This window comes from Bradysia coprophila, chromosome X (genome assembly GCF_014529535.1).
Source record: "Bradysia coprophila strain Holo2 chromosome X, BU_Bcop_v1, whole genome shotgun sequence".
Classification (NCBI taxonomy): domain Eukaryota; kingdom Metazoa; phylum Arthropoda; class Insecta; order Diptera; family Sciaridae; genus Bradysia; species Bradysia coprophila.
This window is the reverse complement of record NC_050737.1, coordinates 8866540-8877751: the sequence shown is the minus strand read 5'-3', so window position 1 is coordinate 8877751 and position 11212 is coordinate 8866540.

Genomic DNA, 11212 nt, shown 5'->3' with positions numbered 1-11212 from the left:
TGCCACTAGGACTTATGCTCCGCTCCATCCTCGGATGACGAGTAACGTATTCTATACTATATATTCAGGCGCACCGAAAAGTCAAAACAAAAGTTGACGTAGGAAGAAAAATTGGGAAAATCTGTTGTCGTTTTGGCTCTTTGCTCTTGGTGAGAGAATGTGACGTTTTTGGTCTGCATGAATATAAAATAATATAAAATGCCTGCGGCCTCGTGTCATAAATAACTATTATGTACAGCAGTGCGATCAAATGGATTGTCATATAAATATATTGCGTGAATGGACGTTTGTAAAAAATGAGGATCTCACTGCTGTTCAGAAAATCTTGTTGCTAACCCGTTAGTAAATGGGTGCTTTGCGCATACGATATATTGCCGATATGAGCCGAGGGCGCAAAACAACACCATTTACTAACTAGGTACCAAAATAGCTATTTCGTAACATAATCAACTTGTTTTAGTGTTTGTTGTATGCATGTGAGCATATACGCATATGCGTATTGCACAACCGTATCAACTTATAATGTTTAAGTTTTACTGTTGCTCTGCTGAAAGTAGTGGCTTTCAATTACATTTTCAGTCTGCAAAGCTAAGAAAACCCTTTAAACTGAAAAATCGACTATATTTGACGACTATATTTTGTGGGACGACCACTGGAATTTTTCCTCTTACAAATATTTTAATTATCTCTACCGTTATATTCATAAAATTGGTACCGTCACTTGAAAATCGAAGAAAATCCTTGAATCTCCGGTATGGTGTAGCGTTTTGACGAAAGTATATTGTTTTTTAAGGCCTGCGGGTAGGTTCGATGCAGAATGGTCCCCTGATCACGAAAATACAAAAAAAAAAAGAGATTTTTTGCATTGTCAACGCCAGCAATACTGAGAACAATTTGGAACCGTTTTTGCATAAATTCTGTGAAAAATTAAAAAATATGGTACACACTAGAAGGTCAACGAATCTGTAACCCGGTGAAACTTTACGTCGAATCCATATTCGATTGAAAGCTCTTGAAATTTCCTTTAAAATGAGCTACGACACGACTATATTGCTTCCCAGTCACAGATTTAACCAAGCTTTGAATCCATAAAAATTCTCAAAAAGTCATGGTCGGAAGCACTTCTTGCAATTTTTCATCGGTGAGTAAATTTTTTTTAAATTTTAAAGTATGCCAAATTGAAGCCACGGTCTCTACGAGTAATTATCACGTACATTTAACAAATTTTTTTTTCACACAGTCGCCAGAACTGATCTCACTATAGCTTTGGGACCACCTCGGTTTTCAGAGGTGCGCATGGGAGCTTCGAACATTTTTTTTTGTTTTGGTATTTTCGTGATCAGTGGACCATTCTGCATCTAACCTACCCGCAGGCCGTAAAAAACAAAATACTTTCGTCAAAACGCTACACCCTAATCTCCAGCGAAAATAGTATACAAAATCCTCCTTAACTCATAAAAAATAATCAGAGGAATTTCTCCTTGAAAACTCGTTATCAACGAATTTTACAAACATCCAACCCCTCGCGTCGTCATATGATCACAGTTTTTGTTTTTATAGGACAAAAAATTCTTACGTCCCGTCGTATATAATGTTGGGTACGTCTCTGCTTTAGACGGATGATTTAAGGCAAATACGCATGTGACTCTCGCTTCGCTCATGCTACGACAAATGAAATAGCTTAAGATCTACTGTTCAAAACAGATACGTTGTGTACTATTTTAGCGATCGTCCACTCGGCGATATTACAAATGAAGCTAAGAAATTACAGTCCAACCAACATTCATAAAGGTTTATCTGCCGGTACTTGTACAGCAAATAATATTGTCACAGCCGAATGAAACCGAATCAGACGAAAATGTATATATAACCACTGCCTGTATTATATTTTTCGCTGTGTTATTGTTTGCGATGGTTTGCGACTTCTATCCGCATTAAACAGAAAATCCCTCAAGGGATCTTGTACTTATTTTTTTTACGGGAAATAAGTTCAGACTTAGATTGGATAGCCATATAACTTTATGTTCGGATTATATAGTTGGTGGTCAAGATTCCAATAATAGTCCGGTATATCGTTCCCACGAGTATGTCTGTGTTATTGATTGTACCGTACTTTCCAAACAAAACGGAGAAGAAGAAGAAAGCAAAAAAAAAAGTTCCGCTCGGCATTTCGAAATTTGAATTGACATTTTAATTAATTACGCATCGCCCAATAGAGCAAACATCCATTGACAAATGGTTGTCTTCTTTCAAGGTACACACATCTCTTCTCATTTCAGTATTGTATATGACTGGCAGCATCATTGAAATATTTTGACGAAAACACTGTGTTCCATGTAATGTCAGAAAAAAAATGTCTTTCCATGAATATCTGTCACACAATTTCGACTTACTTACATCTCCGATTAGATGTCTTATTTGACTCAATACCCACCTTTAATATATTCCCCATACCACGAAGCAGTCGAGTCGTATGAATGTACGTACAGATATTTCAATCTCTTCGACATCTTAATAAAAAAGTAATCTACAACCTAAAGGTGAATACGGAAAAATGGCAAACGACATTGAACACCGTATAATACCGAATGTGACACACCATCCAATAGCTGAAACCGAAAAAAAAATAGCAAAACGTATGAAAAATACCATGAAAATGAAAGGCTTTATTACCCTATTAACTGTCGCAAAATCTCTTTTTATGTGGCTTTAGTCTATTGATATCATACACGTATAATACTTATATAACCATCGCCTGTCTTAATATGAATGTGGGACAGAAAATTGTAATTTCTTTCGATGTCGAGTCAAAACCTGGTATATAACATATTTGATTGTGATTTTACAACGTGCATATAGAAATCGCTTTCGGGAATGTAAAACGTGTGATTAAGCTTACCTGCAAATAATAATGATGATTATGTTGATTTGTACGTGAAATTTTCATCGAGACGGTAATATTGAATTTTCTTCCAGATTTTTTTCCCGGTTTTTCCAAAGATTATTTGACTTTGAGAAGCTAGTGTATAGAAATACAATATCAGGATCTGAGCATTAAAATGTGATAAGAAGACATAATGGTCGTTTGTGTGCAGATGGAAGAAACAGAAGAAAACAAATTCTGATGAAATATAAATTTTCTAACTGAAAATAAATGCGAAAACTTTCTGAAGAATTACTTACCAACAGTCATCAATAGCGGGATTTGGCTGGCTACACAACAATATTTCGTAATCACTGACATGACCCGCTTATTTAAAGCATTGGTATGCAGCAAGTCGCTCTGATTTATTTTTGTTCTAATCGTGCTTACGCAGTTTATTGATCGTGCTCTTGGATTTTTACAAGACCTTATCAGCTAAAAACCTATCGAAGTTTGCCAACATTTTTGCACATTTCATATTTATGGGATCGGGGAATCTGGCTCACGGTGCCAAAGGGACGCACCTTTAAACTATGTAAAAGATGAATTCGCACACGCAGGCTGCAAATGCTTTTAGCCATGTCATCGACTTAATGACTCCTTTTACAAGATTTTGGTATCGAAAAATCGTGTGCAGGTACACCTTTTACGTAGTTGAAAAATGCGTTGTTTTAGCACCGTATGCCAAATTACGCCACGCCCTTAGACTGGAAATTACGAACAAAATTACGTAAAAATTGTGTCTTCGCAACACACTTCGTTGGTCTTCGACATAAAAAACGAAATATTTGATAGTGTGAGAATTGGTGGGCAGAAATAGTAAGCACTTTAGCGCGTAAAATTTAAATTTTATTTACTTCACAAATCTTTTGAATAAAAAAAAAAATATTTGAACGATTACCTTAGGGATGAATATGAAAACTTTTAGTGAAAAGAAGTGTACTCCAAGAAGAGTGATTTATTCCAATAAATTAATAAATACGCAAAAGGTTTTGTAAAAAAATATTTTCAAATTCCCACAATTTTGACACTATTTTGACACTATTCATAAAAAAAACACTTGAAAGTTGAGTATTTTTCTCTTCACCAAAGAACACGCTCGAACACGCGTCTGCACAATGTCTTTACAGTAAATTAATAGTAAATTGTCCTGAATATTAAATAAAAACAAAACTTTTCATACGCGATACTGGATTTTTAAAATAATAAACTGACAACCAAACCAAAAATGTCAATACAACGCCTACATGAGTTAGTGTAAAATTCTATGTAAAATCGTACGAAATATGCATCTTATACAAACTGATGTTGGAGCACATTTTACCGTACGAAATACCTGTCTAAGAATAGTTTGTCTTAGGTACATTTTGGAAAATTTGGCTAACAGATTCTGACAGCTGTAATATTTTACGTAATTTTCGAATTCTTCGCAGTCTAAAGTATAGTTTCCACTTAAAAAGAGCACTCCGTTTAGCCTCCGTCTACATGACAGTTGTAAAATAAAACAAGAGGACTGTCACGCAAACGGAGTGGAAATTGAATTTATTTCAATTTTTTACTCCGTTTACGTGACAGTTCCTTTGTTCTATTTTACAACTGTCATGCAGACAGAGGCTAAACGGAGTGCTCTTTTTAAGTGGAAACTATACTTAAACTTGTTCGCACACGTTAGGCAAAGGTTATTTTGAAATGAATACTGAAATGTAATAGATTTTTATCTCATACTGTTACATTTTTGTACGTTTTGTTATGTGTCACTGAATTATTTTTTCATGAACTAAAATGTGGCGCCTCTTACACGCCAACCGACTAGGCGAATAACACCCAGTTTACTGTAACACGTAGGGGATTATGCTCGAGCACGCTGTTATTAGGCACGCCAGAAGGTGCTAAGGGAGTCGAGGAATTTTTGATTTTTAGAAATTTATTTAGAGGTATTCCTCTACTCCCTTAGCACTTTCCGGTGTGCCTAAAGTTGACAAGTCGCAATTACCGGCAACGTGTTCAAAAAAACATTCAATATTCAATAGACCTTTTAAGTTAGAAAAAAGACTAGATGGTCTGGAGGGATGAATTGACAGCTGACAGCTGCAATCGGTTCGCTTTTGATCACTTTCGTTCACATTTTACTTTTTATTCAACTAAAGTGAACGAAAGTAACCAAAAGCGAGCCGATTACAGCTGTCAGCTGTCAATTCATCCCTCCAGACCATCTAGTCTTTTTTCGAAGAGACTGTCGAATTTGTGGGTCCTTAATTCCCTAATTTACAAATTGGTACAAATTGTCCGATCTTTGTGGAAGCGGGAAAATTTATGGGGAAAAAATTCCCAAAAATAGTCCCTGACTCTTGGTAATGATTATTCTTTTCAGTTGTCCTCTACTGCTTCATCAAACTTACTATGAATATGAAGGACGTACATACTGTAAATGATAAAAATTAAATTCAGCAACTCACATTACTACATGATTCTGCAAATTCAACTGTTATGTAGTTTACAATATGACTTAATAATTCATCGGATCTAATTTGCATGCTTGTTCTGTGTTATTAGTTGTTATTCTAGTTGTATACACTCGCACATAAACGTAACATTTCTAATTAAATACGAATTATAACGATTAACGTCTACATTACCATTAATTTAATTTTGCCGTCAGCTCTTAAATTTTAATGCTATCTAAATTTTACTCTTTGATTTTGGTGTCGAAACGATAAATTTGGTGTTTGCAGTGTTATCGGGAACGAAAAATAAATATTTACTTGTTGTAATATTGAATTTTACATTTTAATTATCGTTTCATGATAAATCTACTGTTTACATAAAGTATAAATAAACTTTAAATAAACTCGGTTGAATAGATTTTCCTTGAGATTTTCTTTGATTATGCTCATTCATTGACAAAGGTGACAACAGTCTTCGTATGTGATGTGTTTGATACCTGAAAATAGTTCCTATGGAGAGTTTACATTAAAGGTACGGGTAACATAACCACACATATGGTTTATTCATTTTTAATTATGAGCCTGTAATCAGCTAAATTTAATATTTTTACACTCGCCAAACCATGAAAACACTGTTCTCTCTTGCAAACAGGTCTAGGGATCCAGGCGATGTTTTACTTAATGGTGGAGTTTGTTTATGTTATTCGTCAAAGAGAGAAATTTGATCAGAAGGCGGAGCTTACTCTCCGTATCAACGAGTAGTGTGATGTACATAGAACGATCAACTCGTTCGGCTTTATATCGCGTTTTTTCGGTTTCGTTTTTATTCTCATTCTTCTTCTATACATTCAAGTTCAACCTTGAACGGTGTGTATTATATTTGGTTTGGTTGTTTGTGTACTTCATGGTGTGACGAGTGTAAAATTGTGTGCATCACAGGATTGAAACCACGAAATTACAGTATACGTGTGAATTCGTATACCGAGAGAATAATTTTTGCATAAGTATGTATGTTTCGTCGAGACGAAGTCGATACTGTAATTTCGTGGTTTCAGTCCGAGTGATGTAACTAACTATTAAAGTTTAATATACGATTGAAGTGGGCCGGGCGAGCTCTGTAGCACCTAGGCCTCTAGTGGGCCTGTTATGTCGTTGTGCGTAAAGGTTTGATTAGTGGAAAGCCCCAAACTTCGAGTATTGTTTCAGTGTTAACACGGATAACCATTCCATTATCGTTTTTATTTTCCTCAATTTCGTTCCTCACAGGGTTTTGTTTCCGCTTCACACATTTTACTATTTAATTAAATTTTAAACTAAAGCGGATATTAATGGATGCACAGGATTAATGGTTCTTTTTTATTAAAATAATATTTTCTCATAAAATCTTGTTTGCAGAGTTCTTCGCCTGCGATTATGCATATATTTTTTTTTACTTTACTGCAATTGTTGGCTCTTCTACGAAAATTTAATAAATTGTACGGGATATGTAATGGTGACCCGCTTTGGGTGAGAGATAAAGGGATGCTTTCAAAAACAGAAAATATTTGCAAATCTCTTATTTGTTCATCATCCTGTGTTTTAATTATACTTTCATGAAATGATGGGAAGCGCTTCCGAGCGAAAAATTCGTTGTGTCTCGAAAGTTGTTAAAATCAATAGAACGGTCTAATGGTTAAATATTTCCAAAGCAAAGGTTGTTTTGAGCGTAAAAACACGCGAAGTAGTGGTAAGATCGTATAAAGACGTTCGGGCAGTTTTGTTTGTATTTACTTAACCAGGCAGTTGAAAACTAGCGGAAAACATGTATGTCACTGTGCTCTTTTTCATAAGAAATCTTAATTTTTCAAAATGTTTGTAAAAAATTATTTTTAATTAATAAATCGGCAAAAATCTTTTTGATAGCTAAATTATATTTTGGTTGTAAAAACTTTCGCTGCGCGAACAAATACTTTTATTAATTGTTAAATATTCACTCGAGTCACATAAACATTTACTCTCCCTGTTACACAAAAATAAATTAACATGTATGCGGGTCGAAAGTTGTTCTTTTTCCTAAATCTCACCAAGCTTCCTCTTGGATCAATAAACTTCAATCGAAAACTATGACGTTCCTACTTTTCATCTCTAGAGTTTTGTGAATAATTACCGAGAATAACACCAATTATGTACAGAATTAAGTTTACAATTTCATCAGATGAATATTTCCGCTCGTAAATTAAACTTTTCGCCCTGCAGTAAATACATAGATGGTACATAGTTTTGTTGAGAAGTTTTATGATCCTGGGAGAAGCCGTTAATGATTTTTCTCCTTTCTGTCTCCAGGTACTCTTCTCCAAGAATGAAATTTACTCTTGTCATATGTCAGTGTTCATAAATCTTAAAGTATGTTGCGCCGATTTTTCAAATTAAGAAGGTTCAGCCAACTATTTCTTGGTCTTATGAATTTTATCAACTTTAATGCAACTCGTAGCATTGTTTGAAACAACCACTAGTAGATAATTTCGAACCACAGTCTCACATTTCCAGTGTAATCTCACACTCCGTGGAATTCCGTGGAATTATTCCAAAGTGGCATCTTTGGTCTTGTATATGAACTTTAACGGATGAAAATGTGAGAAGTACAATATTGTAAAAGTGAGAGTATGGTTCGAAATTGTCGAGTACTGTCTCGGTAACCGGGTAACCGCAAAAGTAGGACATAAACGTTGTCTAAAGCTCGATTAAGTCTTTCAAAAGAATTCGAATTTTTTCCTTCACACCCACACCCAGCTAGTGCATGTAACAGCTTTATTTTGGCTTTTACTGAATTTGGTGTTAATTGAAAGCATTAATCGACGCGACACAAGCCGTCGAATCGAATTTCATTTTCAAGCCCAACGGCTCTGCATTTAATTGAAGATAGCAACAAAACGTTCCTTCCTTCATTCAATCCAATTAAATTTACCATTGGTAAATATCACATTTCATTGCCTTATAACATGTTCAACTTTTAATATCGTATTGAATGTACAATAAATCGTGTCGGAATGTTATAACATATATACACATTCGATAGATATGATATGTAATATGTCAATAAAAATTCCCTTTCATCTACTTTTAATACTGCGGAAAATATTAATTTTACTTTTCCCTATAACATTGGTTATTTGTTTGTTGTTGTTGTTTTTTTTTAGAGGAAAAACATTTGAAATGGGAAAAATTGCAGCTCATATAAAAACGGAAACAAACAAATCAATGCGGAAAAGCCGATAGGAAAGTAGAAAAAAAAACATTTTGAAATGATTTGATGTCAGGGTGTTGGCACTGTCGACTTGTTCATACCCGCATAGTTGATTAAAAATAAATTTCTTAAAATAAAATTTTCATTTAAAAGGGTGACACTTGGCAGCGGGTATTAGTAGGAACGTATTCATTTCGTATGTTAATTTGTACGAGTTAAGATTGAATGGACTTGTTACAGCCGCTCGTAGTTGTTTTGAAAATCGTTCTAATATAAACGTCATGTGACATGAATATATTGACAACAATTGAATTGTGGTTTAGAAAATGAACGAATTGAACATGTTCAGCGACAACTGAGGACATAGTTGAAAGTTTTAGCGCTGTTGTTTGGATATGGCTTGTATAGAAAACCTAGGCTGTAGAGGCGTCAGAATTTTTTTTTCAGTACTTCATTTTTTGCGCTCGATTTTCTGGTGATATAACTTCACTCTGGTAAAATATACATGAAATGTCATCGTAATGAAGTCGGTGCACAAAATATAGAGCCAGTGCTTTGAAAATTTAATGACAAAACGTACTAGAATTATACGAAAATCCATTATATTTGAGCTTAAGTTTCCAAACATCATTTGCCTATATTTAAAAATCAAAGTTTGAATAGATTACTGCTACTTTATCCATAGATTTCAGGAACGTTTGAAACATCAAAGAGACCGATAAACATAACCTCAACACAAATCTCAATGGTGAGCGATCGTTGAAAACGTATATAAAATGCAAGCAGCCGTTAACTATCATAATGTCCGTGCCACAATCATTTACATCCATAGTTACATCCCATGAACTGCATTTCAATTAAACCGGTTACGTATCCGCATCCGCATCAAAAGTTTAAAAATAATATTTTTGATTAAGATGTGGAAATATACGGATTGAAATAAAATAAAAATTTCAATAAAATTTCAATTCAATTTCAAAGCTTGGTTTGAGCACAACGTACAAAAATATAATAATTCAAAACATTCACAAAAGCTTTCCACAAAAAAGCTTTCATCTGTCAAAATAAAAACTTTTTTTAGTTATTCCTCTACCCTAAGCCGCCTGAAGTCTTAATCGACTTTAGTTCAATGTATAAAAAAAAGGTATGTCAACCAGACAGGGCAGACGGTTGAAAGTGGCTATTCGTATGCTAAAAAGGACAAAATTAATGTTATTCTATTCGGAATATATTACTGCCACTTGTCCTTTCCGCAATCCTTTCAGGGCAAGCGTATCCGTACACTATACCCATACAGAGAACTACATCACATTCGTTAATAATAATATTACAAAAATAAACGTGGAACAACACTCAATAACCGTAACTCATATCTATGGGTTAAGGTAACATTTTAACACCAAATTATATTTTATGATACGAGCTACCTACTCGTATATGGAGTATGAAATGAAAAGTTAACTTATTTGCATAAAAACTCCGTTTCCTTTGTCGCACATTATTATAATGTGCTATATGTATACATATACATATATATGCGGAGGAAAGGTATTATGGTGTTCCAGGAAGATATTCGCAAAACATGAACAGAACATGGGAATGAAGAACCATACGTCGTTCAATTACCGTGTTTTGGCAAACACATTTATTTTGGGAAAATTGTTTTCGAGTTCAACATATTACGGAGTGAAGTACAATAGACTAGGAACAAACAAAAGCTTTTTTATAAGTTGTTGGAAAACAATTTTTTTAAACGCAAAATACAAATAATTCAGGATTTTATTTTTACTTCATAAGTTATTTAACTTTTATTTACTTTAAACAACTAGGAAGTGTACTAATAAGGGGCTTTTTTTGAAAAACAACATGCCGACATCGGACCTAGCTTTTCTGCACAAATTTTCTGATTAATAAGCTAACAGTTCACAGAATTTGTGATTTTTTTATACTTTTAAATTCTTTCTACGTTTTACGTTTCGTCAATGAGTTGAGAATATTTTACTTTTCGTCACTGAATTGCAAGAAAATATTTTTCTGTATACGTGAGAGTGTATTGGTGAGCTATGATATGAATCGGTCGGTAGGGAAAGTAAACGGTCGAGAAGGAAAGTAACGGTTGGGAAGGAAAGCACCAACACACTCTCACTATTACAGAAAAATATCTTTCAAAATACCCCAATACACACTCGATGTGTGTTTTCGCTTGGGCTTCGCCCGCGCGTGCACACACATCTTGTGTGTATTGGGGTATGTTGAAATATACTATTACTCGCTATACCACTGAGAAACTCGTTTTCCTTCACGGACACTAACGTTAAAACTCGTTTCCCGAGCCGAAGGCAATAAAAATTACCCGAGTGGGGGGTTACATAAAACGTTAAAACATTTATCACTCGGAGGAATAAAAAACTGTTTGTTAATGTAAGTGACAAAATAGCCACCTCAATTGAAACTTCGGACCTTTGTTGCGAGAAATTATTTGTTTACCTCGGAAATATAATAATATAAGGTTTTGTCAGTTGATTTGTCAATCTTGAATGGAAGAGCCATGTTCCACTTGGTGAACAAATAACTATTTTTTTTACATTCTTCTGTCATATTTTGTAACTCAAATCGTATAAC